Source organism: Pteropus medius, unplaced genomic scaffold (assembly GCF_902729225.1).
Source record: "Pteropus medius unplaced genomic scaffold, Ma_sr-lr_union100, whole genome shotgun sequence".
NCBI lineage: Eukaryota > Metazoa > Chordata > Mammalia > Chiroptera > Pteropodidae > Pteropus > Pteropus medius.
In genome coordinates, this window is record NW_024354499.1 from 10,620,008 (window position 1) to 10,641,363 (window position 21,356).

Sequence of the window (21,356 nt, forward strand, 5' to 3'; positions counted from 1 at the left end):
TATCTTCCTGCCTATGGAGTATTGCTACCATAGACGGCCAACATGGAGTATCACTATTTTTGTAGAGAGAGAAATTAATTTGAGATTTTGTTGTTCTAGCAAAATACTAAGTTTAGCAATGCTTTAAAGTATTTTTAATTGGACACAAACAGCATAATTTGATTTAAAAATCATATTTTATGTTATGTGACAGATTTCTTTCTCCAACTAATGTAGGCAGGTCATGGTGGTGGTGGTGATGGTGGTGGTAGGCTGTTGGGTAGGCGTGTGCCTGCGTGTCTGTATGTGTTTATAGGATAGCTTAAAACCAGAGCCAGGCAAATATCTGCAAGAGATTACAAAAATTAGAAAATTCTTGAGTTGAGGTTCTATTTATACTATTGAGATGACGGGTACCCTTTTGTTTATTGGAGAGAAAGACATGCACTTATATATATATATATATATATATATATATATATATATATATATAATTTTTATTACTAAATATGTAGATTAATAAAATAGACTTGTAAATGATGCATCCGAATATATATACATATATACGCTTGTGTATATGTAGGTGTGTGTGTGGGGTGTGTGTCTGTCTGTGCATATAAATATATGTTATTTAACTTCAGATTTCTGCTTTGAAGAGTGAACTATATTGAAATGAAAATGTGAGTTCGAACCTATTTCTCATTTCTGGTACCTAAAATGGCTTTAATGAAGAAAACTTGTATTTTATCTTGCTTTTTATATTTTAAGTTCCTCGAGAACAGAGGCTTTATCAGTCAACATTCTTTGAGACAACTTGGGGACTTTACCTGCAGACTGTTAGTAAATGTTTGTTGAACTCAGTTATGTAATGGAACAGTCAACTCTTCTTGACAATGGCTTCTAATATATGAGTGTTCTCTGGTCTTATAGTCTGTGTATTGGATTTGGTGTGTCTGCATCTTTTCTGTACTCCAATAGGACCATAAGCATATTTACAGAGAGACAAATCTGTTGCCTATTTGAGGAAAAGTGTGCCACTTAGAACTTCTTAGGAGAAATGTTAGCATTGTAAATTTGACTTTCTTGCCTTAGGGAGAAAAAAAAAATCTAACAGCGTAGAGTAATATTCACGTGATATTTTGTTTTGTGGATATTGATCTAATAAATTTGAAAGGTAGACTTAAAGATTCTTTTTTGGGCAAGAATAGAATCTGTTTATTCTATCTGTTTATTCTGACAACTTAAATCAAAGTGTACAATTTTAATCCTTCTGATTGGCCATTAATGACTTCTAGAGAAAATCAAGTGTAATGGCCCATCTAAGCCCATAGTGGAAAAGCGGAACATCTCTTCTTGGAATCACAGCATGATTTAGAAAATTAAAAAGAAAAGCAAACAGATAAGAAAAAAGTTAATCGCTTTTGAATACAAAGAAGGAAAACTGTTTTTCTCTCCCTCCATTATTAGTGGAATGATGTGAAAGGTATTGCTGATTATTTTGCTGGCCACTTAGAAGTAGCATGATGGGAACCACAGGTAACAAAACCACCTCAAAACCGTGTAGAAGACAAGGGCCAGACCTTTTTAAAACCCAGAATTCTCTATAGTCTTGAGAATTTACATCATTAGAAAACAAGGAATGAAAAAACACCATTATATTGAATATTAATAAATATGCTATTTTTGTGTGGGTCAGGGTACTGAAAATATATCTTCCTGTATATCTGTCTTTATAGTCAACCTTGCATCCATTTTGTAAAATGTGTGTAATTATAAATTTTCCTAACTGGGAGAGTTAAAAACAGAGCAGTTGAAATTAATAAAGAATAATAATATTCCTGTGTCTGCCTTGGGTTAGCTGTGTCCTCTCTTTTCCTCAAGTTGGGTCTCATAGCTTCCACCTGCGGCTTCAGTTCTTCCTGGTGTCTGAGACTAATTCTATCCCAGTTATAGGCTATTAAGTGAATTCCAAGCCATCATTGCAGGCAGTTTGCAGAGTGTAAACAGTGCTTTTTCCTCTGAATCTGTGCCCCACTCTAGTAACTTCCAAAGACTGTGCCCCACTTTATACCCAATCACAGGAAATTGCACTCCACAACTAAGTCTTTATTTTTTATTTCTTTGCACTAAACAGATTTAGTAGAAAATGGAACTCTGCTTCGCTCTCACCCACACTAACTTGGCTGTGGCACAGCTGCCAGTTTTCTAGTAGCCCCAGTGCCTGCTATCTCTCACTTTGAGTTCCTTTTTTATTTCCTGACTTTGAGTTCCCAGTTGAAAAAGTTTCACCCAGCTGGTGAAACAGGCAGTGATCACTCCTTCCTGAATTTTTCGGGAGCCACCGGCCACCACCTCAGGCCAAATCACCGTGATTCTCTGAACGACTACAGTAACCCCTCCCTGCTTTCTTTTTTGCCTTCCCCCAACAAGTTCTCCAGCTTCTGGAAAGATCCCTTAAAAAAATAAGTTAGATCATGTGGATGCTCTGCTCAGAACCACATCAGTGGCTTCCCAGTATCCTCAACAGATCTTTAACATTATGTTTAAGGCTCTACACGATCTCCCTCCTGCCTAATTCTCTTTCTTCAGTCATTCTCTGTCTTAATCCCTGGCTGTTTTCAAAGCTCACACACCCATTAGCCTATTGCCATTTATCTTTTGCACATACCGTTTCGCATCTCTAAAGAATTCCCCCTTCTAAGCTCTTAAGAGTTAATACCTACTCATTTTTTCAGGTCTCTCTGCATGTATTATTTCTGTGGTACACCCTATTATTTTCTCTCTGGGATTTCTATTCAGAGTAATTAGTACAACCTGTAATTAATTATTTATATGTGCATTTCTTGCTTCCTGACTGCTCAGATCCTGGAATGTGTGAAGGTAGGGCCCAAGAGTACTGTGTTCACTACTGGATACCCAAATCTTAGCAAATTGCCTCACCTGCAGAGTAGATTAATTTGTAGACTTCATGTTTTAATTATTAAAAGAAGAGATTATATGCTTGGATCATAACATATTACTACTTTATCTCCTTTCCTAATAATTTGTTGCCATCAATTCTTATGTATCAAGAAATTAGCAAGCATTACCTTGAATGCTCCCAGTCCGGTTATAAGGTAGATATCATGATTTCCATATTAAAAAGTAAGAATGACTAACAAAACATATTGTAATTTCTTCCAAGTCGCAAAACTAGTTATGGTAAGCCAGAATTCTACTCAGAGTCTGTTTTTCTCCAAAGCCTGTGCTCTCCCCACAACTGGCTACCCCTCAGAAAATTCACCATTTTCTGCCCAAACTTTGTCCTCTCACCTGATGTCTGCTGTTGTCATCACTGAGTACCTGCCTGACCCTTGATCTATCCATCAGCCCTTCTGCGTCCAGTCTGGCCCACCTGCAGTCTCTCATTCTGACTAGGACTCTTATTGTAAAGGAACCCTCAGTGATCGAATCAGAAGCTAGTTTACATGCTTGCATTTTATAGACAGGTGATGTGCCACCATTTTGCTTAGTTAGACAGAGCCCAGGCCTCTCTTGCTCTGTGGGTAGCTACTACCTAAATTATTTGGTATAGGATGAGACAAAGTAAGTTCTCAACCTATAATGTAGATGTATTCATGGCCTCTCACCTAGCCATCTCGCCTGGTGAACATTTATGACTGTGGCAATAGTCATTCAAACACCAGTAGGGTTCACACGATGAAGAAACATTTTGAGAAGGGTGCTATTTTATACTACATAGTTTGGGATTTCTAGTAATAATCATTCTGCCCTCTTATTACCGTTCATGCACATGGATAAAGCTGTATAAAAACAAGAAGCTAATGAAGGTGTTGCTAGTGGTGAGTCTGTGATAGAATCACTGTTGTTAAAATTCAAGCCTGATACCAGAGAACCTCCAACACCTCAGGAAGTGAGCTCGCCGGTTACATCATGGCAGTGTTCTGCTTATACCCTTGCTTGAGGTCTTTGCTCTTTCAGATTTATAGGAACGTGAGAACTTCAGAAAGGAGACTGCTTTCAAATTGATTAAATTCTGGACAATAACATCCAGGAGGAGGTGAAAGAAATTAGTATTAACGCGAGCAAATTAGTTAAATAAATGGAAGTTGAGCTCTGATAAAACCCAACACATTAATATCTATAGACTCTGTCTTTGTTAGGCAAATCTAATCTATGCTTAAATAGCCATAATGTTCACCTGTCTTCATTTTATGAGATTGTCACTTAATCTGTTTTTTTTTAACATTGCATTTTTCAATTTTCAATGTGAGTTCTGAACCAATCAAATTAGAATCACATTTGCAAGTAAAATGCCATGAGACCGAGTAGTATATTCTCTCCCGAAGTTGAAATATGAAACATCAGTCATTGCCGAATTCGCTAATTTTATGACCCCATCCCAAAGTGCCTGGAAGAGGATTTATGTTGACTGTATCCATGAGGCTTATTGCCCATGATGTCATTGCTCATTATTGTGTTTACTGATTTATTTCTCATATGCCCAACATCAGTTTTCTTTTTCCTTCAGTGAGTGAATCTGTCCTTTAGAACTCCATAGTTCATAGGAACAGTGATAAACTCTTTAATTTGGAAAAGTAAAGGTGTCACTGTCACGTTTTATCAACTGTCTAATCTAGCCTAGTGGCAAGCAACTCGAAGAGATGATTTTTGAATTCAGTGAGTTAGGACTAAAAATTTAAGGGGCTTTATGATTGTCTTCGCTGTGGAACATCCTTGTTAATTGGACAGTTTAACTGCCATTTCTAAGATCGTCTCTATCTCAAACATCTCAAGAAAAGTAAATATTCCTGAATATAGTAACCTATTAGTAATTCTGTGGTCATAAACAGTCTCTCAGATTAATGTGTCAGCAGTAACTGTACCTGGGGAGCAAGGGCAGAATGAGTGGATGGACAGGTCATTTCAAAGGAGAAAATGACAGGAAGACATCTGAAGAATTGGATGGAGCTTGGACTGCCTTGCTGACCAGTCTTAGGTATCATGGTTGGATCTTTGGAATCTCAAGTTGGAAATTTATTTAGCTCTGGCCTTCCTGGGGCAATGTGCTAGTGAGGACAGTAAAAGGAGGTTGAATGTGGTTAGTTATAATCCCACTAGACTGGACTCTCAACAAAAGGAGACAGGGCCATTGACTTTTGACCAGCTTAGAAAAAATGTAACCGAAGTGGTGCCAGGGAATAGGTAGGTGAGATCTGAACAGGTCCCCTTCTCTGTCACTGTGAGCAGAGGGTAAGAGGTTCACAGGAGATCACCAACCTCTCTCCCAGGCACTAATTCAACTAAACATTAGTGTTTCTGACTTTCCTTGGATATATCCAGACAGCTAAGCTCCTATCCTGAAGATAATTAAATTTTTAAAGCAATGCGACAGCCAATTTGCTATCCCTGGGATACTGCTGTTTTTGTAGGATTTTTTTTTTTCCTTTTTTGTGATGGGAGAGGGGATAAGAAATGCTCTACTAGAAAATTTAATCTGAACCACTTTCCCATTTTGTCCTTTGAGAAAGGTGCAGAAAAAAAGATAATCAATATTTATTGAGCAATCTGCCATGTGCCAGACAATGTGCCAGACAATGTGCCAGGTCCTTTATGCACACTATCTCACAATACTCTCACAGCCTGTTCTCTGATTCCTTTACTACAGATGAGAAACAGAGACTCCCAACTGGCATGTGATGACTACTTAAAGTTTATGAGGATCGAAGAGATGAAGACAGAATGTGAATCCAAGTGATTTAATTCCTAAATCTGTGTCTTTCTCCATTATCATTATGTTGTACTCCATTGATATCTGTAGTCCATGAAAAATCAACATACCTAATTCCATTTTGTATGAGAAGAGCATGTATGTGTATATACATGTTGTATATAAACCTATACGTGGCCAAATTATGATGAGTGATAGTATTTACAAGCCTTGACTTTCCTCCCTGTCCCTTCCCCAGCGTTCTCTTGTATGGGAACCGTGATACCTGAAGAAATAACAAATATTACATTGACAGAGAAGTAAAAGGGAGGTTTCTCTGTCCCAAACCTGGGAGTATTCAGCCTTTGCATTTAAGAATTTGGGCATGTTTTGCCAGATCCACACGATTTCTTCTTTTAATTATAGAAAAGTGTTCAGTAAACATGCCAACTTCCCTAATATTCCAACCTTCAGGACAGATCTTGTGGTTAATGTATATTCATTCTCTTCCTGAGCTTTTTTTTTTTCAGATGTTTTACCAAGTCGTCGTTATTTTTGTAATTGCCCAATTTTCTTTTCTCTGTTAAACACTAATTAAAGAATGAGCCCAGGCCTGCCACCTTTTTGGAGACAACATTAATCTCTTGCCCTCTCTACATTTTAATGGGCCTAATTTATCCCTATTATCTGCTCCCTTCACCACCCAAACTAAGCAAAGAAAATATTCTTATCTCTTTCACCCTTCTCATTACTCTACTGATTTTTTTTTCATGTTATTTCCCTACAAACTTTAACTAAGTCTGCATAGCATTGTTTATGTTTACTCTTCATTATCAGCAGGATACACATACTACTATAAGAATCTTGTCTCGGCCTCCTTCTTTCCCTACTTGACCTGCTTCCTCTTGCTTCCTTCTCTCTATCTCTAACCCTCTACATGCCTGTGATCAATTGATGGTTTAATTAATCAACCAGACGTAACGCAGAACGTACCCTGAGATAGAACCCGGGACATTGAAGCATCGATCCTGGTTTCATGGTCTGAATAGAGAGACTCATGAATCAGACAATTGTATAAAAAGGCAGCACAGGCAACAATACAGATTAGAAGATGCTGTGGAAACAAAGGGGAGAAGCTTGCGCTCCAACCTAGGAGGCATGGAAGTCTCCTGGAGTGGACGACGTATGAGATGATTGGTCTTCTGATAGGTAGACAAATGGATTGAGTCCCATAGTTCATTTCCTTTCACAGCAAGCGTGAAAATTAGTGGACATTGACTCCCCTTGCATCTTTGACAATTTAATAATATTTCCATTAAGAAAATGTTATGAGGTACTTTAAAATGTCCATATAAAAAATAGTGTATTAATTAAAATAAAGCAAAGCTCAACTAATTAACCCAGCCATAAACTCTGGAGCAAAGAACTTGGCTTCTAAATAGCTGAAGGAAGAAGGGAAGAAGGAATAGCTGAAGGAAGGAAGGGTTGAAAGGACAAAAAGAAAGAAAAAGAAAAAGAGAGAGAAAGAAAGAGAGAAAGAAAGAAAAGAAGGCTAAAGGGTTAGCAATGTGAAGGAAGGAAGGAAGGGAAGGAAGGAAAGGACAAAAAGAAAGAAAAAGAAAGAGAGAGAGAAAGAGAGAAAGAAAGAGCAGTGCTGAAGGAAGGAAGGAATAATGAAGGAAGGAAGGAAGGGACTAAAAGAAAGAAAGAGAAAAGAAAGAGAAAGAAAGAAAGAAAAGGAAGGAAGGAAGGAAGGAAGGAAGGAAGGAAGAAAAGGAAGGAAGGAAGGAAGAGGAAGGAAGGAAGAAGGAAGGAAAGAGAAAAGAAAGAAAAGACAATAAATATCTGCCTACAAGTCCAGAGCTGATTATTTTTTTTTTTTTAGAGTTTTTAATGCTTCCCTCCTTATAGCTTATCTCACCTAATTCTAATATTCTTATCTTTCTTACATCTTGGACTATCAGATTAGAAATAAGCAAACCTAAAGGGATAAGAGTTCTCTGAAGGAACATGTCCTTACCCCAGGGGAAAGTGATCTCTAATACCCAAATAACAAAAAAGAAATCAAACAAAGTAAAACTATAAAACAAGTTAACAAACTGTGAAACCCAGTAGACTAATGGAATAAAAATAGCAGTAGATATTTAGCCATCTCGCTAACTCCCACTCGGGCCCCTGCTCGCAAAAGAGCACAATAATTGGCGTTAATAGTGATGTGCCAGAGTCAGCAGACAAAGGTTTATTTAGGTTTAAGGAGCTTTATTTCAGAAGGTGAGAAAGTCAGATAATTCATGGGGGAAAAGTTTCTCTGAAAACTGGAACATAATTTTCTTCTTAGCAGAAATAAGTATTAATCAGCAAATGACCACACATGGTTAACAAAATATAGCCTTGTGGTTGATACTGGATGCTTATGATTTTCAACTTTCGTGTTAACTCGCTGTCACTCTTGCAGTTTACTGGAAAGATAAAGCTTCACTGTTGAGATCCTTCTGGCTTTCTTAAGGCCCTCATCGTATATCTGGTGGTCCTGAGTGTTTCAGGGAGAAAGTCATTTCTTATGTCAGCAGTATTTCCTTACCACTAAAGCTTCTTTTATAAGCTTTTAAGAAAGGAGAAATGCTTGTATAAAAATCCAAAGTTCTGACATCTTGAATGTGAATAATAGCAGGCACTAGGAGTTTTTATAATTGATTCAAGACAGTGCATTTAAAACATTTATAAAGTACTTTATAGATCATCAAGTGGCTTTAGATGCAGCCTTTCACATTACAATGAAGTATATTTTGTTCACCTTTCTGGTCATGGTAATCCATTTTAAGTGTTTCCTTTTCACAGTTCCCATAATAATCTGACTCACAATTGCCTTTTTTCATAATTATCAACATACTATTCTTAATAACACTAAATTTATTATTTTTGTGCTACATATTACAGCATTACAGAATGTAGAGATTTAAGGAAGTAACAATCTCCAGCCATGTCATTACAGATGAAGATATGGATTCTTCACAATAGAATGTATATTCTTAGAAATGTATTGTGTTTCCAGCCCTGATCTAAATATCATTATTGTATGGACCCCAAGGAATCTTTGACTTCGTGCATAGCTTTATTGGGGAGAAATGGTCACACACTGGGACTTAGAACAGTTTGAATCCTGTGTGTTAGTACAGGCTAATGGAGTATATTACTAATGAACATGTGGGTAGATACTTGTATTTGTAAAATGCTACTCTATCACATTCAGTGTTTTTTAATAAAACATGATCAATTTTTAACTCCAAGAGTTTGAAAAGCTTCCTTGGAGAGGCAGCAAAAGGCATGCAGTTTTGCATGATGAAGAGAGAAGAGGAATCTAGATATGGTGAGAGGCAGGGAGGAGCAAGCACATTTTAAGTCCATGTCTTATCCTCTGTATTACCTATGTCTTGTACTTATTGTAATTTGGGTTGTCCCTTCCTGCCACACATCTCCCACCCTGAGGTGGTGTTTTTGAATGTTCTTAAAAGTATATCACGTTTACTTGATATAATTTTCACCTGAAAACATTAGAATTAATAGGCCAATTTGTTTTTTATTAATCACTGATAGATTAATTTTATTAATCCTCATGATAGATTATTTCTTAATGCAGAGTTTGTTTGTTTGTTTGTTTGTTTTTGCTGTCTGATACAGAAGCTGGCCTGGGGAAAGGCTGGGGCTTCCTCCTTAAGTGTTTTCCTAGTAAAGATTACCAATCAGCATCTGAAGGCTCCTATGTTCTAGACTCAGAATCAAGATCTGATTCTTTCTCCATTATGTACGTATCTGCAAAGCCACTTAATGTTTCCCCTTGTTAAGTGACAGACTTTTTTTCCTTCTGCATAGGACTACTTCAATGGCCATAGGAAATCATTGTTTTTTGTTTTTTGTTTTTTTCTTTAATTTACTAAAATAAATTTTCATGACTTTTTCTTTCATTGAACAAAGATTTATTAGAGGTGTATGATATACCATGTCTATAAGAAGAGAGAGAGGTGGACCAAGGGAGAGATTCCAGTGGAAGAAATGCAAATGAAGATAACTAATTTGAGGCTAGCAGGGCCTTTGGTCTCTCTTCTAAGAAGTTTGAAATTTCTGCCGTAGCCAATAAGGTCAGATTTTATATCCTTTATGGACCTCACTGAGACCATGTAGAGAACAGAGCAGAAAAAAAAAAAATGAAATGGAGGCAGAGAAGCATGGTTGGATACTTTGTAATACTCCATGGAAGAGATGGTGAGAGTGCCTAAACTAGGCCTTTCCCATTAGGGATGAGGGGGCAAGGAGATGGATGAGGAATAACTAAAGTGTCGATTGGCATGCCTTGCCACTTGATGTGGGAAGTGAAGATGCCCGGAAAAGATGCTCATTTAAGTCTGGGACAATTTGAGTTTCAGCGCACACTGTCAGACTGAACAGTTTTGTGTTTTTGGAGCATCGGTGAGGTTTTAGGGATATATTTTATAGACCTGGAACTCAGCAGGACATCATAGCTCAATAAAGCTCTTTGGGCCACTGGATTGATCAGAACTCCCAAGGATAAAAAGGAATAGAGCAGTGACCAGAACTCAAGGGAGCAGCAGAACTTAGGGTGCAAATGAAAAAGAAGCCTAAGAAGAAAATTGAGAAAGAATAGCCAGCAGCTTGGAGAACAAGAAAGGCAGAGTCACAGGAAAAAAGAAATTCTTAGCAATAACACATGGACAGACATCAGATAAAACAAAACTGAAATCATCCAGTGATTTGTAGGTCTGGATTAGTAGCTGGGAAAGAAGTCAGGTGTGTTTCCAGGAAATGTCTATTGCTTAAAGCAAGGTTTATTCCTATGCATGGGTGACTGGCCAAAGCTCAGTTGGATTTAGTTACATAAGTATTACAATTCTGCAAGCTCACATAGGCCAACCAGTCCATCCCTGTCTCTGCCAGAATCATTGTGACCATTATTTTAATCTGCTTTATTTATTTATTTTTAAAAATAGAATGTTGAAAATTAATCTAAGCAGCCAGTTTGTTCATGTACAACTGTCACATTTTATGGCTAGATGGATGGATGGATGGATGAACGGACGGACAAATGGTAATAGATAGAGATAGAGAGATAGATAGGGGTAGTGGAACAGTAACTACCAAACTGAGGTGGGAGAGCTTAGCTATTCCCCCACAATGCTGCTAACAATATAATGAAAATAATAATTTCCAGAACAAATATGCTGATGAATTCCATTTCCTGTCCTAGTAGATACTCTAGTCAACACCTTGCATGAAAGGCTCACTTGAGGTAAACATAACAACCTTTGAGAGGCAGAATTGCTACCTGCAGAAGTCATCAGGCAAGCAGAAGTCCTAATGTAGAGAGGAGGCAAGAGAACCAAAATATTAAATTGAGCTACATTCAGAGACTGCAAAATGCTGATCAGCCCTGCAGCCAGGCCAGGAGGACACCTGCAGAACAAAGGAAGATTTCTGTGGGGATTGCTAACAACCCATTTCCCCGACCTGTGAAGGGAAAAGAGGAAAACAGAGTCTTTAATTGGCACCCAACACAAAATCATTCATTGCCTATGGCTAAAACCATGGGGAACCTATGGATCAGAGGCTGGGAACTGCCAGCAGGCCTTTCATGCTACATATTTTTACCTTTTCTCTCTATCCTTATACTCTAATCCTTACATACTGTTTGTCCATATCATCAAAGGAAGTTACATAAACAGTCTTTAAAACGTAATTCACATAAACTAAAGAATAGTATATAAACTGGATTGCCCGAACACTTGGGGTCCCTCTCAGTGTCTTTTTCTTAGTCCCTCTCACTATCACTGTTTCTGTCTCTTTGTGCGAAATTCCTAATAATCCAGGTCTCAGGCCTAACTATATGCTTTGTTGTTTCTACAGTTGTGGGCAGAATCTATTAAATTGTTTAGCCAATCCACAGTGTTGAACACCAGTATTTTCACCAAAGTATGGTCTATCATGTTAATTAATAGGCAGCAATTTCACCAATTAAGGTGTATTTCTAATATTTATTATGTAATGCCCGATGTTGACTGTGAAATATTGCTAGGAGAAACACTTGCAGTGGCCACCTTTGCTATGTGATTTCTGTTGGGAGTGCTTGTGACCACCCATAGGTGGTTGAATTCCTGATTTAGGCAACAGACTGACCCTTGAATGGGGCTTAAACTAAAGCACATACACACAATCTCACTGTCTTTGATGAAGGGGATTTCAAGGTAAGTGACAAACATAGCAAGAAGTAAGGAAGCCTGAGACATCGTCATGAAACACCAACAACATCTTTGTGATAAATGAAAATATCATTCGAAACAATATCTGTTTAACTGAAAATTAGCTTTTTACGGTATTTTTGTTCTGTCTACAATTTTTTAGAATTCTCTATATAGCCGATATTCAGATCTCATTCTCGTATGAAGCTTTTTGTCAGAGCCCACCCAACAATAAAAACAGTGAAATTGTCAGACTGTCTGTAGCATATCATCAAAATATATCGCATCCATGGATGCACAAAGAGAAATGTTTTAATGCTGTGATGTACCTGCAAATTATTTTAATCAGAGTTTCCTTAGCTAACAACCTGGATAAAGCTGCCCATGATAAGGAAAACCACTGAAAAATCAAACGCTGCCAGAGACACTTAATATGTATGTCTTCATTGTATTTCTGATTATAAAAATGTTAGTATGCATATTACATAAAATTAAAACATTACAGAAAAATGCAGTCCTGAAAATGAATATCCCCAGTTCTCCAGAGAGAACTGCTGTAAACTGCTTGGTGCCATTTTCTTGGTAGAATTTTTCCCATGCAAGAATAAACATATGTAAATAAATATTTTTAATAGGATCCTAACCACATATTTTATTTTACAATGTTTTAAATAATACATCTTGCAAATATCTTCTCATCAGTACATAGAGGCTGTTTTTTAAATAACTATAGAGTTTTCCATTTCTAATGTCAAATTAAAGGCATCGTCTTCATTGCTATTCTGAACACATTCTTTGTGGTAGGCAGAGCAGCTTAAATAATAAAGAAAATGCTAATACCAATACTAATACTAATGAATACCTTTACAATCATCAAAGAAAAAACATTTCTGGAAGGCCTGGTTTCACCTGAGCTGTTCCCAATTTTTAGTGGCCCCATGAAATGATAATGACCCAGCTAAACAATTTCTACATGATTTTTTTTTTTTTTAAGCAAACACAACAGGGCTGGTTATCAGACACATTGCCAAGAAGACAAAGCTTAGAGTACTATACTCAAGTACTCATTGTTACATTGGTCTCTAAACCCATAACTTCGTTCATATCCTCAGGATGACAATGGAGTCCTTTATGGACCAGGGACACCGTAGTTGAGGGCCCGGCTTTTCTATTTATCAGCTTTGAACTCTGCACAAATTATTTAACCTCCCTGAGCTTTTTTTGTCATCTGTAAAATGGGCCTAACATCTGCTTACAGAGGATTAAATGAAGGACTAAAAATAAAAGACCTGGCTCAGTACCTGACCCCTCGTAGGTTTCAAGAAATGTTACCTCCTCGCTTCCCACATCCAAACCTGTTCTGAGGGAGAGACAATGATTTTTATTAGGCGCTGTCCTAGACCTTGCTAAATACAAGTTTCACATTCTTCCCACTAAACTTGCAATTTTCATTTTTTAAAAACTGTGGAACACTATTGTTTTTGTTTATTGGTTTTCCCCAAAATGAAATACAAAGCCTAAGCCAAGAGCAGATAAAAGCAGAACTGCTCTGATTGAAATGGAGAGGGTGGCAGGAGCTGGCCCACTTGGCCTACACACCTGAGTACCCCCTGCAGAGCATGGCAACTCCCAGAACACAGTTCGCAAACCTCTGTATAGGCCATAACGCTTCTCGCAGGAACTATTGCCAAAGGACCTCATTTATTAATGAAGCCATATAATAGGTTAATCATCTGTTGTAACTTATCTTCTCAAGGTGTTTGCATTTGCCTCTCATGTCTTAATTCAGAAGAAAACGTTCCTATACATCACACATAACACCAATCAGCTGGAGGTTATTTCATTTTTCTAATTTTTGGATGAAGTTAGAAGGGTGATGAGTACTTTCCAATTATCTCTCTTTTCATCAACTCTAGAAAACCCTCTCTCCCACCTACCCATCAATCTGTCTCTACCCATAGAGATGTGAACTGCTTTGGGCTTCAAAAGAAAGAAAAAAATGGTTTGCATGCCTCTGCCTGTGCCCCTAAAGGAGAGCAGTCAACAAGGTGAGATATTATATCTCAATTAAAAAATAAAAAAAAGGTGTGAAAGCTCTTACAGAGCCTGGGGGGAGATTGGCCTGGCCTTCAGCACATCCGGAGTTAATTTACAGCAGTTTGAGTTTGAACACAAAGACCAGACAATTTATATTTAAAGAGACTGCACAATTTCTATTTTATGTTACTTTTGTTTTAAATATATACCACCTAATGTGAAGCCTGAGATACTAGTCTGACTGGGGCGCACATCTTTCATGAGCCAAGGTGTTAAAGGCATGTAGATAGGCAGTACAACAAGTAGTTGAAGGCAGCAGTTCTGGAATCAGAAGAACTTGGAACTGAACTAATATGAATAGCTCTGTGACCTTGAACACATTCCTTACCCTCTATTAGGCTCGCTTCTCTGGACTGTAAAATAAGAATAGTAATAGTATTTACTCACAAGGTTGTTGTGAGGGTTAAAAGACGTAATGCATGCAAAGCCCTTAACACTGAGCCTGGCATAAAGTAAGGACTCAATAAATAGAGCTGCTAGTATAAATTTTGGCTTTCTTATGCACTCAACTTTCTTTCCATTTGACAAGGTGAAAATATATTTAAGAGTACTTAGTGTTATTGAATTAATACTACAATTTCTTTAATGCTTGGAGTCATCCGAGGTAGAGGATAATACTTTGGAGAACTATTTAATTGTATCATTTAGTAATGGATTATTACACACATTTAAAACCTCAATATAATATTACATGGAATCATATGCTAAGGATCCACAACCAAAAATATGATCACCTATATATACCTGCACGTAGATAACTTGGCTATGGTGGTAATTAATACATAATGGAGATGGTAAAATCCATTTTCAGGAGCTAAAAAAGAAATACAACCAGGATTGAACCTTGACTGACTTACAAAGCAGCCTGAGACATCTTCTGCTACAGTATAATATTTGAGCACATATGCCCTACGATGCCATCTTTGAGTGCAATAATTCTGTAGAATGAACTCTGCTCAGTATCCCACTATACCCCAGGATTCTGCACGGTGAGAAAAGATTTGCCTATAGCTATTTAAGTCAACCAAATTATTAAGAACATACTAGATTTTAGGCACTGTTAGGTATATTATTAATGTTAATATAAAATATTGCTATAGCAGTTAGTGATTTTAAAGGAATTTTTATTTAGATTTCCTCATTTCATTCTACCCGATTGAATCCCTATGAGTTAACTAAGCAGGGATCACAATTTCTATTTTATGTTACTTTTGTTTTAAATATATACCACCTAATGTGAAGCCTGAGATACTAGTCTGACTCGAAACTACTCACCAACCCATCCGCCCTTGCATGTTTGTGGTAATACCCGTTACACTGAAGAATCAATGCCTGTATGTTCTTCACCTTCACTCATTCTGTATTTATAGTGCTTGGATCTAGACAGAGGTTTGATTAACAGGAAATATCTGTACATAATAATAAAGACTAAGTTTATAACAAGTCTGTCATATTAGTTCTTAGTTCCAGCCCTTGTTTTCTTACTCAGCACTGTGTTCATTAAATCTCTCCATTTTGTGTCTATTTAACTTAACCACATCAAGATAGGTGTCTCTAGGGAACTTTAATTTTAATTACTCTGTAATTTAGGTCACCTGTTTACATTTTTATGATATAACAGATGTATGTTTATTCTTTACCACACAATGTATTAAGTTGAAACTAAAACAAACAAAAACAAACAAACAAAATAAAACAAAACAAAAAAACAATGACCATCCTCCAACAAACAAAAACAGTCTCCAAAATTGCATTGATTTAATACTTTTTCTTTGTTTTGACTGCAGTGATGCTGAGGGTACATGTTGCAGTCCTTCTTGTAAAAATATTTGTAAATAAATTCCTTGCCCTCTTTTTCTAACATCAAGCTACTAAGACATCAGTTTATGTTACACAAAAATTCACTATGTTCCTGTCTCCTCAGCATCCTGATTCATTATATATTTTTGACGCATTCAAGAGGTCTACCATGTACACTTATAAATCATATAAGATTCATCAGATTTCACCGGGCACCTATTATTTTTTCTCTCCTTGGGATGTCATCCAAGATTCTGAGCACTGCTGTCACACCTACTATTGGTTTCCACCATGTTTGTTGGGCCTCTTGCTGCTGATATTAGAGTCTGTCATGTATGTGTTGAAGACCAGCTATGCATCTCATCAGCAGTAAGAAGAATGGAGAATTTGTTATATGAGTTTTCCATATGAGTATCTAAATATTGGTACCATTATGTTTGTTAGCAACAATGTCTTTCTGTTTTTATAAAAGCCCACCAGGCCCATGTAATTGTGAGTCAAATTCCTAGGGTCTGAAAACTCACTAAGTGTAGAATTCTTGCTCTCTTTCAAAAAGCCTAAGGTTTTCTAGCTGGGACAAGGTGATTTGTCTGAAGTTCTCTCAGAATGGGTTCTCTCTGAGGAAACTCTCTCCAGTTCCTTTAGCAAAGAGACTACTACTGCTGTAAGACCCTCCTTCCCTACTCTATCAGAAATGCCCAGGTATGACTGAATTCTACAAACTTTGACCTAACATGAGATGCCTTCCCTACAAAAAGTAAAAAAAAAAAAAAGAAAAAAGATCTTTCTCAGGTTATTACAGTTTAGTAGGAGAGATAGCTGGTATGTAAGTGATTGCAACACAAATCATATAAATGCTGCAGGAGAGCTGAAGAGATATGTTCTTGCTCTATTGATTTTCAAAGGTGGCAGAGATTATGGCCATCGTAGAGGATCAAAGAATTTTGTCATTGGGAAGGCAACAGGCAAAATGGACTTGAAAAGATGAATAAAATTTAGATATATGTAAATATGAAGAGATGAACATCGCTTTTACAGAGAATAACATTAGTAAAAGTTATGTAGGATGCTGTTTTGGTCCTGTGAACGGAGAGAGATCAAAGAAGGGTGGATCATTTGGGTGGGGCGAGGGTATATCCTCGAAGGCCCTTAGTGCCTGCCTAGGGAATTGGAACTGTATTCTGTGTTTTCTTAAGCATTTTTAAAAACTTCTGGTCCTTTTATTAAAAGTGAAGTAAATTAAAAATCATTTCCCCTCTTTAATAATTTACTATAATGACCATCTTAATTGTGAAGTTAAATCTTCTCATGGGAGTTTTTATAGACTAGGCATGACAGCATTTTTAGATACAAACCTTCCTCTCTTACCTTTCCTCCTAACCTCTTCACAGAAAAAGTGCTCAGGGTGACAAGGCCCCCTGATGCCTCAATTTCTCCAAACAAATAGTAACCTAAGTAACAACAGCAGATTTGCTATGCTGATGCGGTCTCAAGACAAGTCTGCTGATTTGCATCTGTTTTCCCACAAAGATCCCCAAATGAAAAATGGAAGTCAAAACTTTGAGATTGCTATGCAAACATTATTTCAGGACAAATTACTTTGATGCCCCCAGTTCCACCTCTTCAATACAAATGGTGCCTGTATGCCCTATAGGGAAAAATCTGAAGCTTCCTCAGATTAAAAAAAAAGAAGCCCTCGATGTCTTCAAAAATAGAATTATACTGTATTTCATCAAATCTAAGGGGACATCAGTTGTATAATGTACTATTATTTTATGGTTATGAAGAAATTATACAGTATTGCCTATTACTGTTGTAAGACACCCATGATTATGGAGTAGTTTCTCCTCTAAATGCCCTCTGTTAAGTCTCCTTCCTTACTGACTATTCATTTTTAGGGCTTTGTTACCTTTAGGGGTGGCTTGGTCTCAGATGGCTCACCAGGGCATTTGGTTTACCAGGCACACTTCACCATCATTGTGAGAGGAACTGATGGATTTTGGTTGGTTGTCTCAGGGCTCCAAGCTGTTTTCTTCTGCCATAGAGAGTTGTATAGTGGAGCTGGTATGGTGACCTCAGGCCAGATGGGAAGTCAGAAAGGATATCTTTCCCAGAATTGGGGCTTGAAATTTTGTTCACCCTCATGAATCTGTCCCCAAATTAGATGAGTGAAAGACAGCTATTTACCAATCTAGTGATTGTATTAGAAGATGCAGGCTCAATGTCAACCTCTTCTTTCATGAGCCATTCAGTCCTACTAGGCAAGTATCCTTGCTTTTAGCTTCCTTTCTTCCATCTGTACCTCTTCCCCTGAATCATTAAAACTTCATGAAAGAAGGGAAGAAGGGAATTGGATGCTGCATGATGCTGGTTTGATTCTCCTTATCCTAGATATCTTATAAACCTCCCGAGCAATCAAGAAATATGAAGTAAAGAGTGAAGTGGAATTGGACAGCTAAAAAGCATTCAGATTAATAGTCAAAATGTTTTCAACATAGATCTTTTTTGCTAGACTGCTTTTTACAGGTCTTTAATTTCTAGAATTTAATCATGCAGCTTTAATCACCTCCAGTTGTATGGCTTTAAGTTGAAGGAGGAGGGGGTTTTATCCAGATTGCCCTATCATAAAACCAGAGCTTTTGGGAAGGCATACTTCCCGCAGTGCTCAGACTCTTGGAAGATTTTGCCACCTAGCCTACCTCTGGCACTTCACAACCATGGGGAACAAACAAGTGGTGGTCGCCATTGCCTAAATTCAAACACGAGGTACATTTGCCACTTGGACAATATATGGTGAGATAAGAGGTAGGAAAAAAGCACCGATAACAAATGCCAGGCATTATTATTATGCCACAGGTACAGCATCCCTACCCACCATCATCATCTTATCATCTTGACCTGGCTTCTTTTTAAAATTAATTTTATCTCTGCCTTCAGTGTCCCAAATTCTATTCATATGCAAAGCAAATATCACCTTAATAATAAATCTTAGTCTATTTGCTTTTAAATTATATCCTTACCATTCACGTCACTTGTAATGCCCCATACCAAAACTAATTTACTTAGAATTTAGATATTAAATTTGTTAATTATCTTATTATATTTGCAAATGTTATTTCTAACTGAAAAGATAAGGTCATAACTCATATCTTCTAGAAACTTAGGTTCTAAAAATTAGGATGAAGTAACCTAAACCCCTAGGGGATTCAGCAACTCCCCTGGATAGTACAGCTAGTCAGTTTCAGAGATAGAACTAGAGCTCAGCTTTTTCAAAACCCAGGCCTAAGTTCTTTCTACTGCTTCACTCTGCTATCACAATGAATAAATTATTTAGCTAAAGGATAAATCCTAGGAAGCTAGCTGAATTAAGGAAATGCAAAAAAGTTGAAGAGACAGTTTGTGTCATAGATACCGTGTTATAGTATCTATATCATATTCTCAATCTGGCAGTGACAACCATATGACTAGATCAGATCTATATCACATGACCTCCTCTGACTATGTGTGTGTGTTACTGATTATACACACACGCACACGTACACATCAGTGTTTGTTGTTGTTTGGTTGTTATTGTTGTTTGGTCTGTAAAAAGGGGTTGAAATTTGGAAAAAACATAATGAGATTATGTTTCTTTGGTGATTCCATTTAGACTGACTCCTTCCAATGCTTTGGGAGTAAATCAGCCCAGCTCGGATTGGAACCGATTTCTCAGACTCGAGGTAATCATAAATATTGCACCTGGGTATTGGCATTACTGGATGAGATTGTTGATGCAAGGGAACTGAGTGAAATGAAATCTCTAGTGTTGCTTCCTAATCTTCCATAGGCACCTTGGTTGCCCCAGCCCTCAAGCCAGACTGCCAGTATTACCTTCTTCCGTCCCATGACTTATCCTAATCCTCTTGTAGCTTCCCTTGTCTTGTGTCTGTAGAGTGCTTGCCCACATCATAAAGAATACAGAAGATGGGACAGTCTCAACTCCCTGCTACCCCTCTGCCCCTCAGAGACCCTGCTTACTTCATCACCCTCCAGTTTATACTAACCACATTGTCTGCATTTGTACCCACTCTTGCTCTCTTCTTCCATAATTAATAGAGTGTGTCCTCCATTATGTCCTCTGGCCTGGGGCAAGACTCTCTCCATTACAGTCTGAGAGTCTGGAATGATATCTGCATATTCATGGCTTCTATCACTTCACCCTGTACTCATGTCTGTCCTCTCCCAGTTAAGTCCACGTCTGTTTTAACTAATGCTACCAGTGACCTACCTCTTCATTGCTAAACTATTAGACCCTCCTCAGTCAGTTAATTGCATTCTCAACTGTAAAGTTCTTTTCTCCAAAACTTCCTGCTGCCACAGATGAAGTGTAATTCTCCTTTTTGAGTGAGAGCTATTAAAAAGAAGGATCACTCTCACCTTCTAACCCCGCCCACTACACACTAATGCAGGGTGAGTAGCTTAAGTCAGCTCAACCATCCCCTTGCATCAGAATCCCTTCACCCACCACCTTCCTGATCCCTAATGTATGGGCTCTATTCTAGTGCATCAATGTCTTTCTTAAAGGGAGCCACACAATAAAATATATTGTGCCTTCCCTGAGAGAGGGTAAGGCTATTGTTCTCCTTAGGAATATGTGTCATTGTCCCCATGGCAACACTTGGAGCAGGTCCACTCCCAGAGCTCCAACCTAGTCATGGCTTACAGTTGGACAAAAATTTTAAAACTTTTCTTAAACAGTGGAAAAGGAGGACACAGTTGCCATGTACCCAACTTTCTTCTTTTTAACCAAAGCTGAAAACACAAGTCTCACTTTGTGGAAAGAAATCTTGTTTGTGTCTCTGGGAGCTGCTTTGGGATTCAGAATTTAGATTCTTAAGATATATGACTGACTGATGCTGTGAAATCAGTTGTTTCTGGCAGCAAATCATGAAATCAGCACCAACTTGCCCATAAAAAATGAAGGTTTTATGGTAAGTGGTTTAAGAAAAATGCAGAATATAAGTCCTTTGCGATGTATATATTTTATAGCAGCAATACCCTATTTTTAATTTTTTTTGATAAAACTTCTCCATTGCTATAGTAGGAAAACATCTTGAAGTAACTTCAATAAAAACAGCTATGTATATAGAATGACATACAATGGCTTCATCAGACTTATTCTCTAACTAACTGAGACATAAATCTAGGATATGATGGGTTTTTTCCCTGCAGAATTAAATTTTATTAAAATAGTTACTTAGTATCCCATTCGGCCATGAGTCAAAGCAATTGGATCCTACAGAAATGAAATTAGTTGATCCTACTGTAAGCTCGAGTAGAATCAATTTCAGTTTCCTTTGGATGTCCTTTTAGTGTTTATCTGATGGTGTATTCTTATTGTTTTTAACAACAATAACAACAAAATACTGGTTAGATTCAAATAATCATTCTTGATCTCAATTCAGAAAGAATGTGTATCCTTTTCCTATATAATAATTTTTTATCCATATTATGGTTTTTAATTGATCATTCTCAATATTATG

The 21,356-nt window shown here is 37.4% G+C and overlaps 1 protein-coding gene across 2 annotated transcripts in view; it reads left to right on the top strand.

Moving 5' to 3' along the window:
* The window catches only part of CTNNA2 (catenin alpha 2), a 990,025-nt gene that overhangs the window by 582,544 nt on the left and 386,125 nt on the right, over window positions 1–21,356 (top strand). The window lies entirely within an intron of this gene.